General features: G+C 45.3%; 1 protein-coding gene across 6 annotated transcripts in view; it reads left to right on the top strand.

Moving 5' to 3' along the window:
* ARID1B (AT-rich interaction domain 1B) overlaps positions 1-19,274 on the top strand; it is a 311,674-nt gene that overhangs the window by 149,747 nt on the left and 142,653 nt on the right. The window lies entirely within an intron of this gene.

Raw genomic sequence — 19,274 nt, 5'->3', positions numbered from 1 at the left:
CCATAACTCAGGCAACACCAGCAGATTTTCTTCCTCAAGTTGTAGAGATATTACCCCGATTATTTTTTCATATATTTACCAAGCACGACACACTGTTGGGGCCTCACTGATTGATGCCAGTTTTGGGTGAGCAGAGCTTCCATCTCCCATGGACTTTGCAGTTAGGTTAATGGTATTTGGTGAGAACTGCAACTTGGAGCTTACATGAGGAAGGAGAAGAGTAGTTCACTCACAGCCATTCTGTTTGTGAGCCACGTTACTGTCACAAACCATCCTGTTATTTCTCTCCTAGGAGTGCCTTAGGAAAAAAAAAGCTGGATTAGGAATGGGAGGGGAGGAGCACCCACCATGGATGGTTGTAGCAGTATGCAGGGCACGTGGAGGGGGTCATGTTTGTCTTCCTCCTCTGCAGATACTGCTGAGCTAATAAAATTCTTGGTCTTTCTGTGCTCACATGCGGTTTCACTCACAATGAGAATGTACACATAGACAGTATGTATACAAGAACAGTTAACTGTAACTGTAAAGTACGCAATTAAGAACAATTATTGAAAAATTTTATGCTTGAGCATTTTCAAACAAAAGCCATGTTTATGAAAGGTTGTGGGGAACCTAATGAAAGATATTTCATTCTAATGGAATAAATTAGCTTTGTTACAGGTTTCTTGTTTCAGAAATTGGTCCCACTGTGCTGTGGAGCATGTAGAACTCTGTTTGTAAATCTCCTGATGCGTGGTGAAAGATGAGAACTTCAGTGCGCTGTTGAATCACCAAGCTGAAGCTTCTTCGGCTTTCCTCATATCCATTTGGGTGCCTAACGTTTGTACAGGGATCATGAATTCTCACTGCTGTTTGCATCTGCTACAAAGGATTTCTTTTCAGAAAGACCCTCTTAGAGAATCTGTGTAGTCCATATGAAGATTTTTCTTGCATACAGCAGATTGCTGTGATCAGCAAGTAAATGGCTTAGTTGTGTTTTGGAGATGTTTACCCCCTGATGTGAACACTGATGATGACATTATTTAAAAGGGGGGGAGATGGGAGGAGGGAGGGGAAGAAAATAACCAGGACCAGTGGCAGTTCATCACAAAGTTAGGCTCTTAAATTTCAGGAGTACAAGGTTGTAGTCTCCTAACCTATCTACTTCTTTACTGCACATAATTAATTGCTGAAGAACTCCGAGGTGCTTAAACTGAGTTATAAATAATGCATTTCAGTATTGTTCTCATGTTTCTTCTTTACCGGTGCCTTCACGGGATGTAGATTTTCAGTGTTCTGTGTGGTGAAGCAATTAGCTTGGCTATTTTTTTCCCTTCAGGAATGGTTGCCTGGTAGTTACCTAGGCAGCTCCTCCACTAGAAGAAGCACAATGGCTTTCGAACATTTTTCTTCTGATAAGGTTAGCATTTGGAGGACTGCATTAACTGGCTTAGTCTTCTGTTTCAATCTTGCTTTATCAAGTTGATGATATTGGGACTGACGCTTTGCTAATGACAATTTCATTTAGTGGTAAAAGGAAGGGGCTGGAAGGCAGCACTCATCTAATCATGCAGGCATTCGTCTGCGTTGGCTCCTTTCACGTGTTCTGTATTTTCCTAAGTTGTAAGTGGATTGGACCAGTATGTCAAATATTTATACATATATACCTTATTTTCTCTCTCAAGTGTTCATTCCAAAGCATGGGAAGAGATGTGAATAATTCCTAGGAGGCAACAGAGTCCTTCTTAGAACTTCTATTTAAAAGGAATTCTTTTTTTTTTTCAGAGCTTTGTGATCGTGTGTTAAATGTTCAACCTTGAGATTCTGTGACTCCGTGATTGTACGTTGCTATTGGATTTTGGAAGATCTAGTTGCCAGCAAGGGAATTTTCTTTTCTAGAGCTTTGGAAAGCTGATTTGCAAGGAATGTGGTGTCCCGTTCTGTTTAACAGGCACTGAAGATGGGATGGCATTTATTTCTTCATCAGTTGTTTTTTATTGTTGAGGTTTTTACGCTTTCCATCTTGTAATGGTCTTGTTGGCAGTTACAGATAGTCATACATACAAAGAATTAGTGTTTCCATTTGAAAGGGTTGTAAGCCAATACAGGCTATGTAATAGGTGTCTGACTTTCCTCGCATAAACAGGCCATTTGCTTTCTGTGAACAGTAATGCATGATTTTTAGTTGTTGTTACTGACTTGTTTCAGTACAAGACTGAAAAAAGAAAAAAGGCATCTTCTGTCCTATTTAAAAGTCACATCTGCTGCTTACAAGTTACTGTGGCTGAGTTTATTCTTGTCACTGTTAAGGTACTGATGAAGTGTAGGTATTCTTTTCAAAAGATGGTGGACATTCTTTTGTGATTTTTCCCCTACATCAGAGTGTGAGATTTATTTTTCACTCTTTGTGTTTTCCTGTTCCTGAAGCTGCCCTGGGTTTTGGTTTTGTTTTTCCCTAGCTGGCTGTTAGTTCAGATAGTCTGAGAGAGCCTGCAGAGGCACATAAAGTGACAGATCATTCTTGTAGGGCTTCTCACAGCTGTTGGGGGTAAAACAAGCAGGGTGGATGGGATTGGACAGTGCGCCTGTAAGGGCTGGCCATCAAAGAGCACCATTCTAAGCAAGACAAGTATGAGATATTTAATTTGGGCTTTTCAAGCAATTTAGAAGGTCAAGGTAACCCTTAGGTTTCTCAAAGGAATTTCAGCTTTGTTAGATGATTAAAAAACTACACAGTGCCGGCTAGTTTACCTTGTGCAGGCCCTCCTGAATGGCAGCTCGCAGCTGGCCCTTGCTAGCCACCGTCCCTGGCTGCAGGAGTGCTGGGTCAGCATTCCCAGAGGAAGCATGCAAAATCGTCTCCTGCAGTCTGCGCGCCCAAAGGCCTTTTAACAAGGAGCTCTAGTACTCTTTAGCCACTGCAGCATATTTCTCCCTGCGCAGATGACCTAGAGGAAGCTAGATAAGACCCACGGATCCCATCAGGGGACAGGTTCCCATTTTCTGGTGAGCGTGGCAGCCGGCATGGCCGCCGGCAGCGTCCCAGATGGGCTGAGGCAGAGGCAGAAGCCCGCCTCCTCTGGGAGACCTCGGCTGCCTGCTCCCTGCGCCTCTTGGCTTGGGAAGCTGCTTAAGGGTTTTCATTTCAGGGCAGAGGGGAACAGATGAGGATAGAACAGGGACTGGATTTTTCTTTCTTTGATAATTTGAAAACAAAAACAACACAAAAAATACAAAATAATAATGAAGAGCTCTTCAAGCCTCAGCATTCCAGTGCTTGTAGGGGGGCATTTTTTTAGCTCTTGTAAAATGGAGGGGGAGGGATGTGAAAATAATCATCTAAGTACCTATTTACAGGTTCAGGAGCTGTACAAGACAGAATCCAAAGTCATTTCCAAAAAGCTCCAGGTTTTGTAAGGCTTTTCATTTTCCTTGTTCTGAGCCCAAACTCAGGATTTTTGAGTGCTTCCACTTGGTGGTAAAATTGACTCCAGTTTTGGCAGCAGGCAAGAAACATGATTATTTTGGGCATTTCTCAAGAATCTTTTTTTCCGCTATTTCTAATACAACTTTTTAGAGCCACCCCTGTGCCTTGCCCGAGCTCACAGAAAAGTTCATTTCAAATGGTGGGAAAACAGCCCTGGTACAGATACAAGTAACAAGGGCATCCGATTATTGCAGCGAGGTATACACGCAGTCCTTAACCAGTCTGCCTTTCCTCCTCTTTAAAGCAGAGGAGGTATTCTTTTCTTGAATTCCTTTGTGGGAAAATGTGCATTAAGTGTGATTAATATGGCCAAAGGTTTTGGGTCAGTCCCGACAATTTGTAAATGAGGGCTTTGTTTTCTGTGGGGTGGGGGTTGTTTATATTAACCTTTTCCACAGCAATAACTGGAACCCGTCTAAGTAACAAAATCAAGTGGAGCTTTGAACGTATTTTTTTTCCACGTAATTGTCATGTGGTTTCTGTGGCATTGGACACCATCACCCAATAAATACATCCCTTCCTTTTCTAATCACTTCATATTGAACGTTAGGTAATCCCGGCAGTATTTGGAGGTGTACCAGTAGTTGTAAGGTGGTTTTTTTTCTGCTTCAGAGGTAGAGACGGAATCTTCAGACCCAGGTCAAATGCGGATACGTGGTGGCCTGATTTTCAGAGAGGTGAAAATAATTGAAAATGAGAGTGGCGATCATTTCTGAAAATCAGGCCAAATGATTTGGGTGACTACGTATGATCGCAGGTATCTGATAGCAGGCAGTCCTGTTTGAGCATCGGTACGTCAGCTCTTGTATGTGGGAATCAATGCCGTGCTTGTCTGTCGCCATCTCAAGTGCCAAACATCAGTGAAATTAATTTGTTACGGAGTGCGCACAGGAAAACGTTTGGACACTTTAATCTCCCGTGGCTGCTTAGTTTTAAAGTTTTCCCCGACACTTTTAGTATCAGAACAAAGAGCAGCAAACGTTACTTTCATCTCCCACCTTCGCCTATTAGAGTCAATTAATACTTTATTTACTGAACTTAACGGAAGCCTTCCTGCGCGCGTTATCCTCGTCGGAACGGTGCGGCTTCCCCCCTTCAGTGGGTGTTTATGAGGGGGGACCGCAGGGCGGCTCATGTTCCTGCCGCCGAGCACCTGACCCCGGCACGGCGCGGCGACCGCGCTGCGGGCCCGAGCAGGACGCAGCCGGCGGAGCCTCCCCGCGCGGGCCCCCCGGCCTCCCCGCCCCGCCGGCCGCTCGCTCCCCCTTCTCCTCTTTCCGCGCCGGCCCGCGCGTCAGCCCGGAGTTAATCGCTCGGCAGCACGAGGATTTATCTATTTTTACGGGTCGCCAGGGCCGGGCTCCGCGCAAGGGCTCGGGAACTGGGAGGGAGAAACGACGGCCCCCGCCCGCCGCGCTCATCCCGTCCCAGCGCTATCGGGTTGGAGATCTGCCGGCTGCGCGCGGCCGGAATGCCTGGCGTTAACCGTTTGCCTCTCAGCGCGCCGTGCGGCGGGGACGTTTTTCGAGAGGGGAAAAACCGAAGAGCGAGACGGCTCGGCGAAGCGGGGCGTTCCCCCGGCGTCGGCGGGGTTAAAAGGGACTTTCGGCCGAGGCGGGAGCGCAGCGGCGCGGGGCCGCGCGGTACAAAGGCCGCATTTAAACGACGCCCGCCGCAGCGCGGACGGCGATTGCGACACGGCGGACAGCGCCGGGCCGGGCCCTTCCCGGCAGCCCCCGCGCCGCCCCACCCCTCCCCCGCGCCCCCCGAGGCTCCGCTGCGGCGCGGCCTCTCCTCCCCCCGCCGCGGCGCTCCCCTCCCCCGCACGTAGGCGCTTGGAAGGGAGGGAAAAAAAAAAAGCCCTCTCCTCTCCCGGCCTGACTAGAAAATCAGCCTTGTTTCCTCAGAAACCGCAGCTGCTGCGAGCAGCGAACACGTCAGGCGGCCCTCCGGCACGCACAGATGTGCCTTTGTGCAGCCGGCCGAGGCAGTGCCGGGCCGCTCCCCGCCTCGCGCGGCTCTCCCGGGGCGGCGGAACCCCGAGGCGGCCCAGCGCCGGCAACTTGGAAACTTGAACGGGCCCGGCGTGCGATCCGAGGGGCCGGAGCGGCGGGACGAGCCCGGGGGTACCGCTCCCCTCCGGGGGGTCCCGCCGACCCCGGGAAAGCTTAAAATAAAGCGCTGCGTTAACGCTGAGGCCCACGCCGGTTCCGCCCCCACCCTCGCCGCTTCGCCCCTTCCTCGCACTCTCCCTCGCTCCTTTAGCACGACTTTTCGGGCTGGATGCGTTGCGACTCGCTCTGCGTAATTAAAACGAGCGGCTGATGGCTGCGCGGGGATGGAAACCAGGCCGGGGGGGGGGGCGAGGGGGGGCGGGAGAGAGGAAGCGGCGCGGCCGCGCTGCTGAGGCAGACAAAAACAGGTCTGGTCGCGCCGCGCGGGGGAGGGGCGCGCGGGCCGCCATTGGCGCGAGGCGGGAGCGGGCGCAGCTGCGGGAGCGGGCGCGGGGCGGCAGTTGTGCGCGGAGCGGCCATTGCTCTCTCAGGCGACCGCGCGGGAAGCGGAGCTCGGGGCCTTGGTGCTCCCCCCCCACACACCTTCAGTAACACACAAACGAGGCTGGCAAAGCAGCTCCCCCCCTCACTCTTCCCCCCAAGCCCGTGTTGTTTACTTCCGTCTCTTAACAATGGCTTTACAGAACTGTTATACATTATTTTGGTACTTCCTGAAAATCTGTCCGTGATGGCTCACTCGGAAAAATATTTCTTCTATTTAATGAAATCTGGTGTATCCCGGAGAGTGCGAGTTGTGCACAGAAAACCCGAGCCTGGTTGCATGTGATGGTTTTGACAGTTTAGTTGAGAGGTGGCACAAGCGACCTTTCTTGCTTACAGAAAAAAATTAAGTCCAGTTCTTTTTCCAGAGCCAGTCAGGAACAAGCTCCTACCATCCCTGTAACCACAGCCAGCGGCTTCTCACCCAGCTAATGTGGCTGGCATCCCTTCATGGCACTGACGAGGGGACCTGTGCTGTCACCTGGCCCGCTGTCACCTCCCCGCCCTCGCTGTGGCAGGGCACCCTGCTCCCAACTTGAGGTGCCTCCCCATTCACCTCATTAGGCCCCACACTGCCACGGGTGTTTGTTGTGCTCATTTGTTTTCTTTGTGAGTGGAAATAAAGGATCTCTGCGTTACAGCTCTTGCTTTCAGGAAGCCATTGCTTGCTGTTAGAGAAGTAAGTTTTCAAGTCGAGCTCTGCCACATAGATATCTTATTTTTTTCTCCAGCAAACCTGAACACTAGATAGAAACACTGGGGTCTTTCCTTTTCTTACCTCCCCATGTGCTTCCCTGCCCCCAGCCATGTAATATGTAGGAGGGACACAAGCAGTGACAGGGCAGGTACTGATTAGCTGCTGTCAGTCTGCACAGATTAACGCCTATTTTTAGGTTTTTGAACCTCTTGAGTAATAGTAGTTAAATTGGCACAGGTTAATAAGTTGGGGTCCACAGAGCCTCTTAACTGTTCGCTGTGAAATGTGAATTAAAGAGACAGTCCCAGTTTCTCGGAGCAATGAGAGAGGTTTACGTGCCTGACATGTACTGCCTGTCTGCGTTTGTGTGCATGTGTTCGTACACAGCACGCATAGGTCTGGAAAACAAAAACTGAAATCAGACACTTTGGGCATGCAGACGCAAACACGCACAGAGTTAGAGGCTCCCCACAGAATACGCCACTGGTGAAACATTTTCTCTGTTCATCTTTACATATATGTGGCATTTCACAATGAAGCTTAATCTACATTTCTTCTTGCTTTTTCTCCCCTTCCTCCCCCCCCCAGTTGTATCATTACACTGTAACACTGACACCCACTGGTAAAAGTTGATCTGAGATCATGGGTGTAAACTGAGCTTGTTGATGAAAGGACAGCTATTATTCCTGAACAAAAAAATAAGGACAGAAGAATTGCTCCTTTCCTTCTCCCATCGAAAAAGGCCATGGAATTCAGGCCATTCATTTTTATGTGGTTTTATTTTCTGAGGAGTAGGTGTGTGGGCACCACAGATGTAAGAGGAGGCCTCAGTGTTTTTCTCTAAAAATGCAAGAGATAGAAATAAGTGCACTAACTAGAAGCAGTTTTCCTGTATGTTTTGGGACAGACAACAGGGTGCCATAGAGGAGAAAAAAAAAATAATCATATGTTAGTGGCTGTGTTTAACACCATTTCCCAGGGAAAACAACTTGCAGCAAAACAGAAATAATGGCCGCGCAAGCAATATATTTGTGCAGGCACTGACCTGATTGTATCAAAGCAGAGATGAATGCCAGTGCTGTGCAAGTCTTATTTCGTCTGTTAGCCATTTAATTCTAAGTTGTCAGTGGTCTTGAAAGCCACTTGTGTTGGAGAAACAAGGCTCATTTTATTGAAATCCACCCCTGCACCAAAATCTGGTTTGCAGTTCCACAGCCCTGCCTAGCACAAGAACAATACCGTGCAATTACACTGTTTTGGGCTCTGAAATAGGCTTTCTTCCAAAACGGCCTCCCCTTATATTATGAGATGTGTTCCTGTTAATGCAGTGATTGATTGAAAACCTTCCCGTGTTTACGCAGTTTGAGCGGCAGTAGCTTGGATTTCCCCTCTGCTCTAAAATTGTATCTAGTGGAGATGCAGGGGACAGCTGTTTGTAAACTCTGAGCGGGACATCAGAAATGAGCTAGGGCAGAAGCTGTCAGTGTCGTAAATGCAGTGGTACCTTCTTTGTTCAGCGAGGAAGGGGAACCTCAGCAGAACTACGTACAGAAAGAAACAAAATGGACTCCACAGAGCTTGAATGTTAGAAGAGACCTGCCAGGGCTGTGCAGTTCAGAAATTAGAACTCCAGCCTTTCACCTCTGAGATTACAGTTCAAGCTTTTCTTTAGGTTCCAAGCAAAATGACTTTAAATGATTATAAAAACCAGCCTCCAGGGCTGCAAACTAACTGTTAACAATTGGTGCAGATGCTCTAATTGGAAAACGGTTCTTTGGGAGAAATTACAGGAAGAACTGTTGGTCAGATTCCTGCTGTATCTTAGTCTGTTCCGTTAACCTGTGTGAGAAGAAACCTTCACAAAAATGACTGTCAAAGTTTTAAGATTTAGGCAAGGTTCTCATGCTTGAACATGTACCAGTGCATGGGATTTTGCCTTATGTGCACGCTGTCATCCAGAAATGCTAAGTTTAGAAAGCTGCGTGAGGCTGTTAGCAATTGATTTGTTTTGCTGCTTTACCTTGAATAATAGTACAAGCATGAAAGGGGGGTTACTTAGAAATTGAGGCAAGCTGGAAAAAAAAAAAGCTAGTATCCTGTAATTATCCAGAAACACCCTTGTAGACCCAGAACAAAACTCACCAACAGGCACAGAGCACAATGAAGAGTCAGAGTTTGTGAGGAGGTGGAGTGTCAGTAGCCTGCCACGGCCTCTCTCCTGTCCCTCAGCGTCACGCTTGTTCTGCCAGCACGAAGGAACAGCAGCAAACAAATGAGAAAGAAGGGAGGTGGGAGCAGGAAAAACAGCATTTTTAGTTCCTATTACAGCATTCAAATAAAACATTGAAAATGCTATAAACTGTTTTATAGTCGTTGTTTATGGACTCGAGAATTTTTAATATTTGAATGTAACTAAATTCTGAAGCCAAGGTTCTGCAATTAATCAGGCTTTTATAAGTGAGCTGCTGTTGGCTAGAGGTAACTTTGGGAAGAATTTCATTTCTTTGTTTTGTGGGCATATGGAAGATGTGAAATGCTGAAGTGTTCTGCAGGGTCGGCATTGTGCGCTCACTCGCTTGGCTGAGCAAAAGTCCCAATTTGTGCAAGTAGTTCAGGCATTTGGGAAACCTAATTGTTTGATTCATGTATGCAAATTCAGGCTTTGTGTATGTGAATTGTGGAACGTGTGTTTTTGGAGGACGTGTTTTCAGCGCCGTGTTCAGTTTTCCCTACTAGAGTGAATAGAGAACTTGAGTAAAATGGAGTAAGAACACAAACAATTTGTCCGTTTATCTAGGCTCTTATTATGCTGGGCCCTGCTTAGGGCTGAAGTGACTCCTAGGAATGTTTTTATTTTTGCCTTCCCCATTGAAATGTTCAGCACGGGGCCGGGCTGAAGCCGAGAGCTTTTTTCCCTTCATTTCTGAGGCAGCGTTTCGCTGTTCAGAGCACAGAGGAGTTATGGCAGCGACTGGAGTACTTGCTTTCCTTCCCAGTAAACTCCTAAATCCTGATACCAGAAGGGTCAAAAACTGGCCAGCTGTGACATCTGAATAATTTTTAAAGCGGTTAATCCAGCCAGAGTATTTATCAATCTTTGTACCTTGTGGGGAGGCAACGAGGGTGCAGCTTAAAACAACTGAAGAAAAAAGCTCAGATCACTGGCAGAAATAATTCAGTTCCTCTGAGTCCCGTTGCACAGATTTACCCTTTCAAGTTAGAGTGTGAAATACGGAGCATTGCCCAGGGGATGCCTCCTGTGTGACTCTCTGGCAGGTGTGTTGATACTTTGTTGTGGAAACCATCCCTTCCAAACCTGCGCCCTCGGTCTGACGATGCCCAGATGATGCCCGAGTGAATTTCCCAGATGCTGTCGGCATTAGCCACCCTCTATATATGGTCAGATATTGATACGGCAGGAGCGGACCGTTGGGAAGAGCTTGCTGACGGGTGGTGAGGTTCTCAGGGCTGGTGACACCGCTGCTGGCGGTTGCCTGGGCCACGTTCCCTGTGGTTTACAGTGACGCGTCTGCCTTGGTTCTCTTCTTGGTCACCTCACACTCCTGTATCAGGCATCTTTTTAGGGTTTTCTAATGATCTTCAAAGAAATGTGGTTCGGCCTTTTTTTGTATGAAGGTGGAGGCTTCTCTTGCTTTTAATTGCTATTTGTCTCCCTTCTTATCTGTTCCGATTTTTCAAATGAAATGCAAAGGGTCATTTTTGTGTTAACCAGTTTTCTCAAAATCACACTTTGGAAAGTTCTGATTTATCGGTCCTACGAGAGAAAGGGGAGAGAGGGGGCATGGGGGTGTAATAAAGAATCAGTTTCTTTTCCTGACTCAGAATTAGGTTGTGAGCAAGTAGAACCTCGTATGATCCAGAAAGAAAATTAATAAGAACGTAAGCTTTATTTAGGGTAGGTCCTCTGGTGACAAGTTTTGCCTCAGTGTGATTTTTTTTTTGCATATTGGTTTTATTCTCAAGAAGTACCTTTTTTTTTTCCTTCCAGATAAAGCTAAGGGAAAACCGAGGCAGTGCTGGTAGGGCAGGAGTTGAAAGTACTGTGGAGATTGTGCTAAATTACATAAAGATTCTTAAGAAGGTGTTCTTTTCCTGTTATTTTTGAGATTCGGCTGGGTTGTGTAAGTCACCCATTCCATTAGAAGCAGGAATAAAGAATTTAATTTACAGTTGGAATCGGTTGTGAGACGCAGCAAAGGTTTTGAAGTTAAAGCCACGTTTCTGAAGCGGAGCGCTCTCTACATTGTGTTGCCTCCGCGGCTAAAAAAGTCTTTTTAACCCGCATACCCAAAATAATGTTGTCTAAGGTGCGGGGAAGCTTTTTCTCCTGAGCACAATAGGAATGTGTTGAATCTTTTGAAAACAGTTTCTGTTTTTCAAACACCTTTTCTTTTTCAGCATAGATAATTAACGCCTTCTTCACAGTGCTGGGTGCCCTTGATACATCTGTTACCTTTGACAGATCCTTTCTGTTTGCCACCTCTTCCTAACATGCTTCCAATATTTTCAGCACAAAATAGCTTAGCGTCTTTGATGTTGGGTGTATACTGGCTCAATTAAATGAGAAAGCTACTGACAGAATGGTGCAGAGTCGAAACTTAAAGCTTTGTTTCTGTAAAGATTTTGTCCTTGGTCACTTATCTCCAGTTTTTGCTGCGAACAGTCGAGACCTCGCTCAGGCGAGGCTGTTGTTTCAGATGTGCAGTTTTACCTAGGACTTGTATTCTCCCTCACGTTCCTAGTTGGTAAATACAGATGTCCAGAGAGGCAGGTGGGCGAGCAGGGAGTGCAGCTCTTGCAGCCTTATGAAGCAGAGGCCCTCCCTGCTGGCGAGGGTGGCACTGAAACATGCCTTGGGGGAACTTCATGGAATTCCTAAAAGCATGTATGCTCCGCAGCTGTTCATGGCTGCCGCTTGGGTGCTGGTGGAGGGCATCTCCTGTTTGCACCGAGCAACCTGACTGTGTCTGAAAAGGGTTGTTGGGGCGTGTTTGGGTGGGGAGTGGAACCTCCTGCCACGCAGGGAGAGGCAGCTGTGCTTTAACCATTTCTGCTGCTTCTTATAGCTTGTCGCTCTGCAGGCTGACGGTGTCATCATGCGTGTACGGGCTGCCCATACATACCTGTGCAGTGGGCTTTGGGAGCCGAGGCTTTTGTGGTTCACAATTTTAGAAGTGCTGAATTAAAAGGAAGTAACGGTATTCAGCAAAGAGTAAGAAATACAAACGGGTTAGCAAAGAAGCAGATGCAATACCTAAAAAAAGGCTTAACGCTTGCAGTAATTGATACTGCTCGTGTCATATGGCACTGTGACAGTTTTCAGGATTTTCCACATATCAGAATGCTTTCAGGTGAAAGGTTGGATTTCATGTTTAATAACATCTACTACCCTTTTCTTAAGATAATTTAAATAGCGACTGCTCCTAGATTTCAATCTCAGTACAAAAATCATTTTGATCTCTACACTGTCAAACAAATAAATATCAAAAGGTAGCATTCAGTGCAGTTGCACTGTTTCGTGAAGCATTCTGCTCTGTGAGAGCTAATTGCATGTTACGTATCTTTGCATATACACGGAAAAAAAAAGGAAAAGATTTGAACTGTAAATATGCTAATAACAGATTCCGTGTGTGTGGGTATGGCTGCGTATGTGCCTTGCCTGTTACATCTTCCAACAGCAAGTGCGGGTGGATGTGTTACTGCCGTGAATTCGCTGCTCATCAGCTGTCTGTGGTAACTGTGGAGGAATAAGTGACCGCAGGACTGGGAGGGAGAAGAGCGCGCTCACAGATAGTCCTCATAGGTCCCCTGCAGCCACTTGGGAGCGTACACAGATTGTACATGTACACAATCTCTGCTGATGATCCGGCATTCGTAATGGCTGTTACCCAGTGCTGTTCTCTGTCTCTTTCTGTCTTTTTGAGTTGACAGGAATTGTCTCGTTCCCCTGTGATCCATATTTTTTTCTTCTCTCCAGTTGCTTCTGATAGATACAGTGCTGTGGTAAATATCGTATCCCACAAGGCTGATGGCTATTGCTTTTAGTTAGCTAATACCTAGAGTCTGTTTTTTTGCTTCTTAGGGGTTGGCCTCGTTCCCAGGATTTTGCAAAATATTTGCACTGGGAGACTGAAACAGCAGGTTAGTCAGTGTCATGGCCAAGAAAGTGTATTAGATGCAATGCTGAAGATGTGAATGATCTTGATTTTAGTTTTGATTGGCTTTTTTTTTTTTTCTTTTAATTTATTATTGTACACCGGCTTCCACAAAAAACCTTGACATTTAAAAAACAAAACAAAACAAAAAGGTTTCAAAATACGAGGAGGGCAGATCTGCTCCACTATACGGCTTTGAAGAACATGAGGCATCATTGTGCTTTATCTCTTACGCCGGCTGACCAAGCGCAGAGCTGCTTCAGCGAGCTGTGTCCTTGAGCCGCTGTGTTGTCTGTACATGCTAATAAGGAGAATGAGGAGAATTAATAAGCAAGTTTAAAATGCAGCATACTTTCTGAAAAACCTTTCAAACCTTTTTAGCACAAAATAGCACACAGTTGCTCTGTCGTTTAGAAAGAGACCATTTTGTTATTTAATGTGCATTTCTGGCGGTAGAAGTTGTGGCTGCAGAAATTTGAATGCTGATCTTTATCATTTTTAGGCTTGGTGAACCAAGAGATAAATGATTGATCCCACAAAGAAACGGGCAAAAGAGAAAGGGCAGGCGTAAGAAAAAGTAGGTGCGAGATTTAAAGAATAATTTTCCTGAACTGGGTCACATTTTATCCAATTTTTGCACAGGTCAGACTGTTCGGACATGGCATTTGCTTAACCAAAGGGCCTTGACTAAGTAGTTTCAATGGACTTTGTATGAAAATTGAGGAAATCTCATCTCTCCTTAATTCATGGGGTTGATGACTGTGCGACCATCCTGGCTTTGTTTGTTTCAGACACAGATTCAGGGTTATAGCAAACGTGTCTTTGTACGTTTGTTTCAGGGACTGCTCAGGGAACATGGCCATCCTCCCTTACGCCAGGAACCTATCTTAAAGTGCGTGCATAATAATCATGAAAAGTAAACTTGTGGCAGTTAGCAGAGGAAGGGGGAAGGAAAGGCTGCCTCAGTTACCAGTGTTTATTACTGCATAGTCCTGCATATGTTTGAAGCAGTGCACACCTCAGTGAGTCCTTGAAGAACTGCCAAAAACTAGTGTGGGTCGTACAGGTTTGTTCCTGCGCCCGTGAGAAGCTTGGTGACCATATTCTACAACTGTTTAATCCTAAATTGCTTTAAAGGGCAGGCAACAAATGCAGACGTTACAGCTGTGCAGGCTGGATTTCTCAAAGATATGAACGGCTGTAGCAATATTCATCTTTGAGAGAAACTTTCTGATGACTTTCAGAAACGAAAGCAGGATTTTATGTGTGTTCCTGTTGTTTAAAAAAAGGTGAGATCAGGAGGGGATTCCACAGTAATTCAGGAGACAACCCTACGTCTCCTCCTCCTGTTACGATTTTGTTGTCATGGGAAGAGTCCTTGCTGATCTGCTTGATCTTTACAATACAGTGAATAGAAAACTATTACAAAATGATAGCATTTACATGCACATTTATTTTGTTTTGAACATATTTTAGAAGTGCCAGAGGCATGCCTTTAAAGTAAGCAGATACTTGGCAAAACCCCTCTAGGTATCAGAGAGGCCACGAGCTATAATTTTTCTAGAGTACTAGTGTCGGAAAAATGACAGCAGAAAGCAGTGAAATTTGCAGCCAGCTGGGCAAATTCTCATCTGTGCCCAGGAGAAACTGCAAGCGCGTTCTGTGTAGAGTATTTTGGCGGGCTCAGGGTTGCACCAGCCTGCACGTTCCTTGCTGTAACGAGTAGTGACGTGGTTGGGCTCAGGCTCTTCAGAGAGACTGAAAACAGCTTTAAGTGTGCCTTGGACCAGCAGGTTTTGTCTGGGCAGATGAATGCAGGTTGAAAATCCTTTACAGCAGTTACGGTAACAAGATACTGGATGGGAATCCACATATGCCTGAGATGTCTGTTAGTGCTCATTTTCAGGTTTCAAAAGGAAAAAAGAATACAGAGAGGAATTCTGTGACCCCCATTTTTTGTGTTAGTTATTTTGTCCACAAGCACTTGCCACTTCACATTCTCTTGTTTGGATAACAGTGAGTATTAAGCTTAGCCCTCATTCTTTTTTTTGTTAATGCCATTCCACTTCCTGTGGCTCTCGCTCAGTTTCTACTAATCCTAACTCAAACAGAGCCTTGATGGTCCAGAAAGGAGATGGAGAGAACTGAGGTGCAAATCACTGCTGAGTTTGACTCTGGAAATGGCCATGTAGTTGTAATTCCTTGTGTTGTCTAATTGCAAGGCTGTAGAACTGTTTCAGAGAGGTATTTTGTTTAGCATTGCTCCACAAGGTTTTGGTCTGTTACAAATCCTTTTCTCTGTGCATGATTTATTTTAAATCATGATGCAGCATAGTTTCTCAGACTAAGGACACTGTGAGTCCTGTAAGAGCAAAGCAAAAATACTTAATGTCATTTATTTGAATAAAAAGAGACTCGAGGATGCTCTCAACTCACTCTAGGGTACTCCAGATATTATTCATGCTCATGTCATCCTAGAGGATCTCTAGCAACTCAACAAGTTCTTCCATCTTGTAATTAGCAAGTGTTAGATGCTACAGTTTTCTGCTCTCAACACCTAGAATGTTACATAAGCGCTAGTGGTCTGTCTTGGCCACATCTGTCCTGGTCACCCATTGCAGACACTGGATGGACTGTGCAGGTGGGATGCTGGTCATGTATGCGAGTTGGCTGCTCTGAAAATGATTCCTCCTATTTTATGATGTCAGAGGAGAATGTTGATGGATCTGACAGCAAAGGATGAACTTCTACACCAATATTCTGCTATGTTTTGTTGCCACATGACAGACGGCAGCAGAGGGGCAGTCTGACAAAATGGCATTTGACATGGAAGTGCGTATGGAATAAAGGTGAGCCACTGAATTACTCCATGCAGAACAGATGGCACCCATTGCCGTTCATTGGCACTTGCTGAAGCTGTATGGAGACCCAACAGTGAACGTGAGCACAGCGAGGCAGTGGGTGGTGTATTTCAGCAGTGGGTCAGTGACAGTGGGTCATTTCCACTCCTGAAGAACTTCATGAGCATGGTGTGCAGGCTCTTGGTCAGCGCTGTTGAAAATGCATAGCTCAGGGTGATGCTTGTTGAAAAATAGAGAATTTGCTCTTTCAAATAGTGTTATTGTGCTTTTTGTATCATTTCCATAACAGGAGGTATTACTTCTGGAGCGATCTAGTGAAATACTCGTACGTCTACATAATATACTTTTTGAATATATATAATGTAGATATATTTTAGAAATACGCATATGTTTGCAAATACAAAACTGATGGGAAGCTTCTCTTGTTAAGTGCTGGAAGAGCTGTGGTGCCGCCCAGAGCAGCTCTCTGCTCCCTGGGGTTGGGTATGGGAGGAGTGGGATACCCAGGCAGGACAGGGATGGTCCAGTAGTTAGATACTCCTGCTTGAATATGATGCAGGCTGGCAGACGCATGTGACTGTAGCACTGACAGAAGCAGACCACGTGGAGCTGTTGGATGGTGCTGAGCAAAGGTCTGCACTTTTGCTGCAGCACCAGGTGAAGTGTTTTGGTATGGAACCAGCTGCGCGTCATTTGGGAACCGAGCCCACTTTTTTTTACAATGCAGTGAAATGTTTCACCATACAAGGAAAACAACCCCTCTCCCAGGATTGTGTATTTACATATTTACAGTCAGGTAACTCACATGGGAAATGGTTAACTGCCGCAGATAAGTCTATAATCAGAAGTTCTTAATGAGTGATTCTCTTAAAACAATAATGAATCTGTAGTTTGTTAGTATGATTTCTTTTATTATTACTATTTTTGAATGAAAGTTGTATGTTTTGGAGAAGATTAAGAGAAAAGATGGTACTTCGCTAATTCTTAAGGGCACATTTTCTGTTCCTTCTGGGTAATGTGGGTGTTGCTTGAAGTACACTGCGATTCCCACTAGAGGGGGGTCCTCTCAGGCTGGGTTGTAACGCATCTTGTGGGTTGTTTGGTTGGTTGGTTTGGTTTGTTTTCCTGAAACTCGGCGTGCGAAAAACATTGCAGTGTTCCACACAGCTTGTTTCAGTGCTTTGCATCGTGTATCTTACGGTGTCAGCAGTTACTTGTCTCTTACTGCATTTTATACGGAGGTGAAAACCAAAATGAACGGATCACCGTGGTAATACCGGAGTAAACACAGTAGTAACTAAGAATACAGAGGGTGTTTTATTGCACCATCCTCAACATGAGATTTTATCGCAGAAATGGTGTGATTGCTTTTGGAAAAACAGAAGTGGTATTATCAGGCTGTTCAATAACAGTTTTTGTTAGAATTACCATCTATACCAGTAGCTGCAGTCTGAACCATTTTATTGACTCTGTGAGCCTTACATTTCTGAGCATTAAAGACAAAAAATCCGATCTATGAAAGAGAGCACAGAAACACAAACTTGTGTTTTGCTGTCTGATGCCACAGTTTGTTCCTCTTCGCAACATCCTGGTGAAAGGAAAGAGACCCGACTTTGGTAAACTTGCTGTGTTAATTTTTACATTTTAAATCATTTGCTCATCACTGAGAGATCAGGAGCTTGATTAGCACAGCCCATGCACTGACAGCGTCAGTTCCCTGTGTGGTGACATCTCCATGCAGTGAGGAGGCCTCCCCACAGCTTGGAGAAAGCATGGATACCCAAGAAAGACCACTTGGGTTGATCTTTGCAGGAGTTCTGTGCCGTCTGTGCTGTGTTCCAACAGCACAGACAGTAGCAGCTCTGGGGAGTTTCTGTGAGTCATTAGCCCAGCTGGGGCTGCAGGAGGAGCAGGGGAGAAGGAAAGGACTGCAGGGCAAAGGAGCTAGAGTGAGCTGGGCTCATAAGGAGGGACCCAAGAAGGAGCCAGTGGCACAGGGAAAGCTCCAGTTTCACTAGTGAGCCTCCATGATAAAAAAAAAATTGGAACCAGTGCAGTAGGGTGGCATCTAGGATGAAGAACAGGACAGTATGGGGTAGAGAAAACTAAGTAGATATTGAACGAGGTTGTTCAAGTTTTGCTGTGTATGTAGTTACTGTAGTAAGATGTTATACCAAAGCAGCCCGGTGACACTGAACACTTGGTTTAGATAGGTATCATGTTAACCCTAGGTGGACTGCTTCTGACACTGCAATTACGTTTATTTCAGAAGCAACTTTGAGGAACTGAATTGGGCGTAGTATACAAACAGGCGGTCATTCTGCTACTTGCAATCCGGTGTCTGATTATTCTCTTTTTGGCCCTGGGCAAGTCACTTAACCCTCTGTTTCTTCATCTGTAAAATATATTATGGATATTTATCAGTCTCACCAGGACTGATTGTTTAATATTTATAAAGTGCCTAAAGGATTAGAAGCTTAATATAAGTAGCTATTACATATCATTTCAGATTGGTTTTATTTACTTGGGTGGGTTTTTTTCTGCCTCCTATTCAGTGAGATCTTGTTTTGTAGCCTCTTACTGCCTTTCCTAATCAGTTGGACAGGTCACAATTAGGCAACTTCAGGTTCATTTTCTTCTTTTTATTCTTAGTTCCTATAAATGCTTCTTCTCTTCTCTTCTCCCCTCTTCCCCCCCTCCCCCCCCCCACTCCCTTTTCCTCCCTTTTCTAATTTAGAGATGAAGAGATACCATATGTTACTAGATCATGACATAAATATATTTAAGTGCTGCCATCATTGTTAGTTTATCAGCCTTTCCATTATAAACCCTCTTGTTCAGGGGTTTATAACTCTGGCATTATAATGTGCTTGGGGCTGGAACTTGACATTCATTTTTTCTGTCTTGATTTGCTTTAAATCCTTCACTCTTCTTAAGTTAAACTGGAGATTAGATACATTAGTTATAGTTATACTAGTTATATAAATTATAATGCAGCAGTAGGCATTTTAAATAGGATGTAAATCAGAGAAATAGAGAATTTCCTAGCTGTTAAACTATGAGCCTGGGAGTAGAAATCTGGGACCCTTTTCTGAGTCACGTCCCTTGTTTGGCACATGACTGCTAAGAAGTTATTTAACCTCTTTCTGCCTCACTCTGCTTTCCGCATATTGGGATGATGACATTTTCCTGCCTCACTGGTGTATTGGGAAGCTTAATTAATTAGAATTTGTAAAAGCACTGAGGTTCTCAGGTGAAAGGTGCTGAAGTGTGAAGTATTTTTAAGGAGACTAATGAAAAATCGGTGTGTCTGTTTTTCTGCATCTGTTGTCCCAGATTAATGCATATCAGCTCTTGGAACGGTGGCTACATGGCAACCAGCAAGGTGTGTTGGATTTGGGGCACCATTAGGTCACCTCACAGCTTGTGGTCCTCAAGCTTTCAGACTCTTGCTGTATCAAGTGCTATCCTGGGTAGTCTTGGCCTCAGGGTAGTTCATCTTCCTTGAATGCTTCAGTT

This window comes from Excalfactoria chinensis, chromosome 3, assembly GCF_039878825.1.
Source record: "Excalfactoria chinensis isolate bCotChi1 chromosome 3, bCotChi1.hap2, whole genome shotgun sequence".
Lineage (NCBI taxonomy): Eukaryota > Metazoa > Chordata > Aves > Galliformes > Phasianidae > Excalfactoria > Excalfactoria chinensis.
The sequence above is the reverse complement of the archived record's forward strand: the minus strand, read 5'-3'. Positions and strand labels throughout refer to the sequence as shown.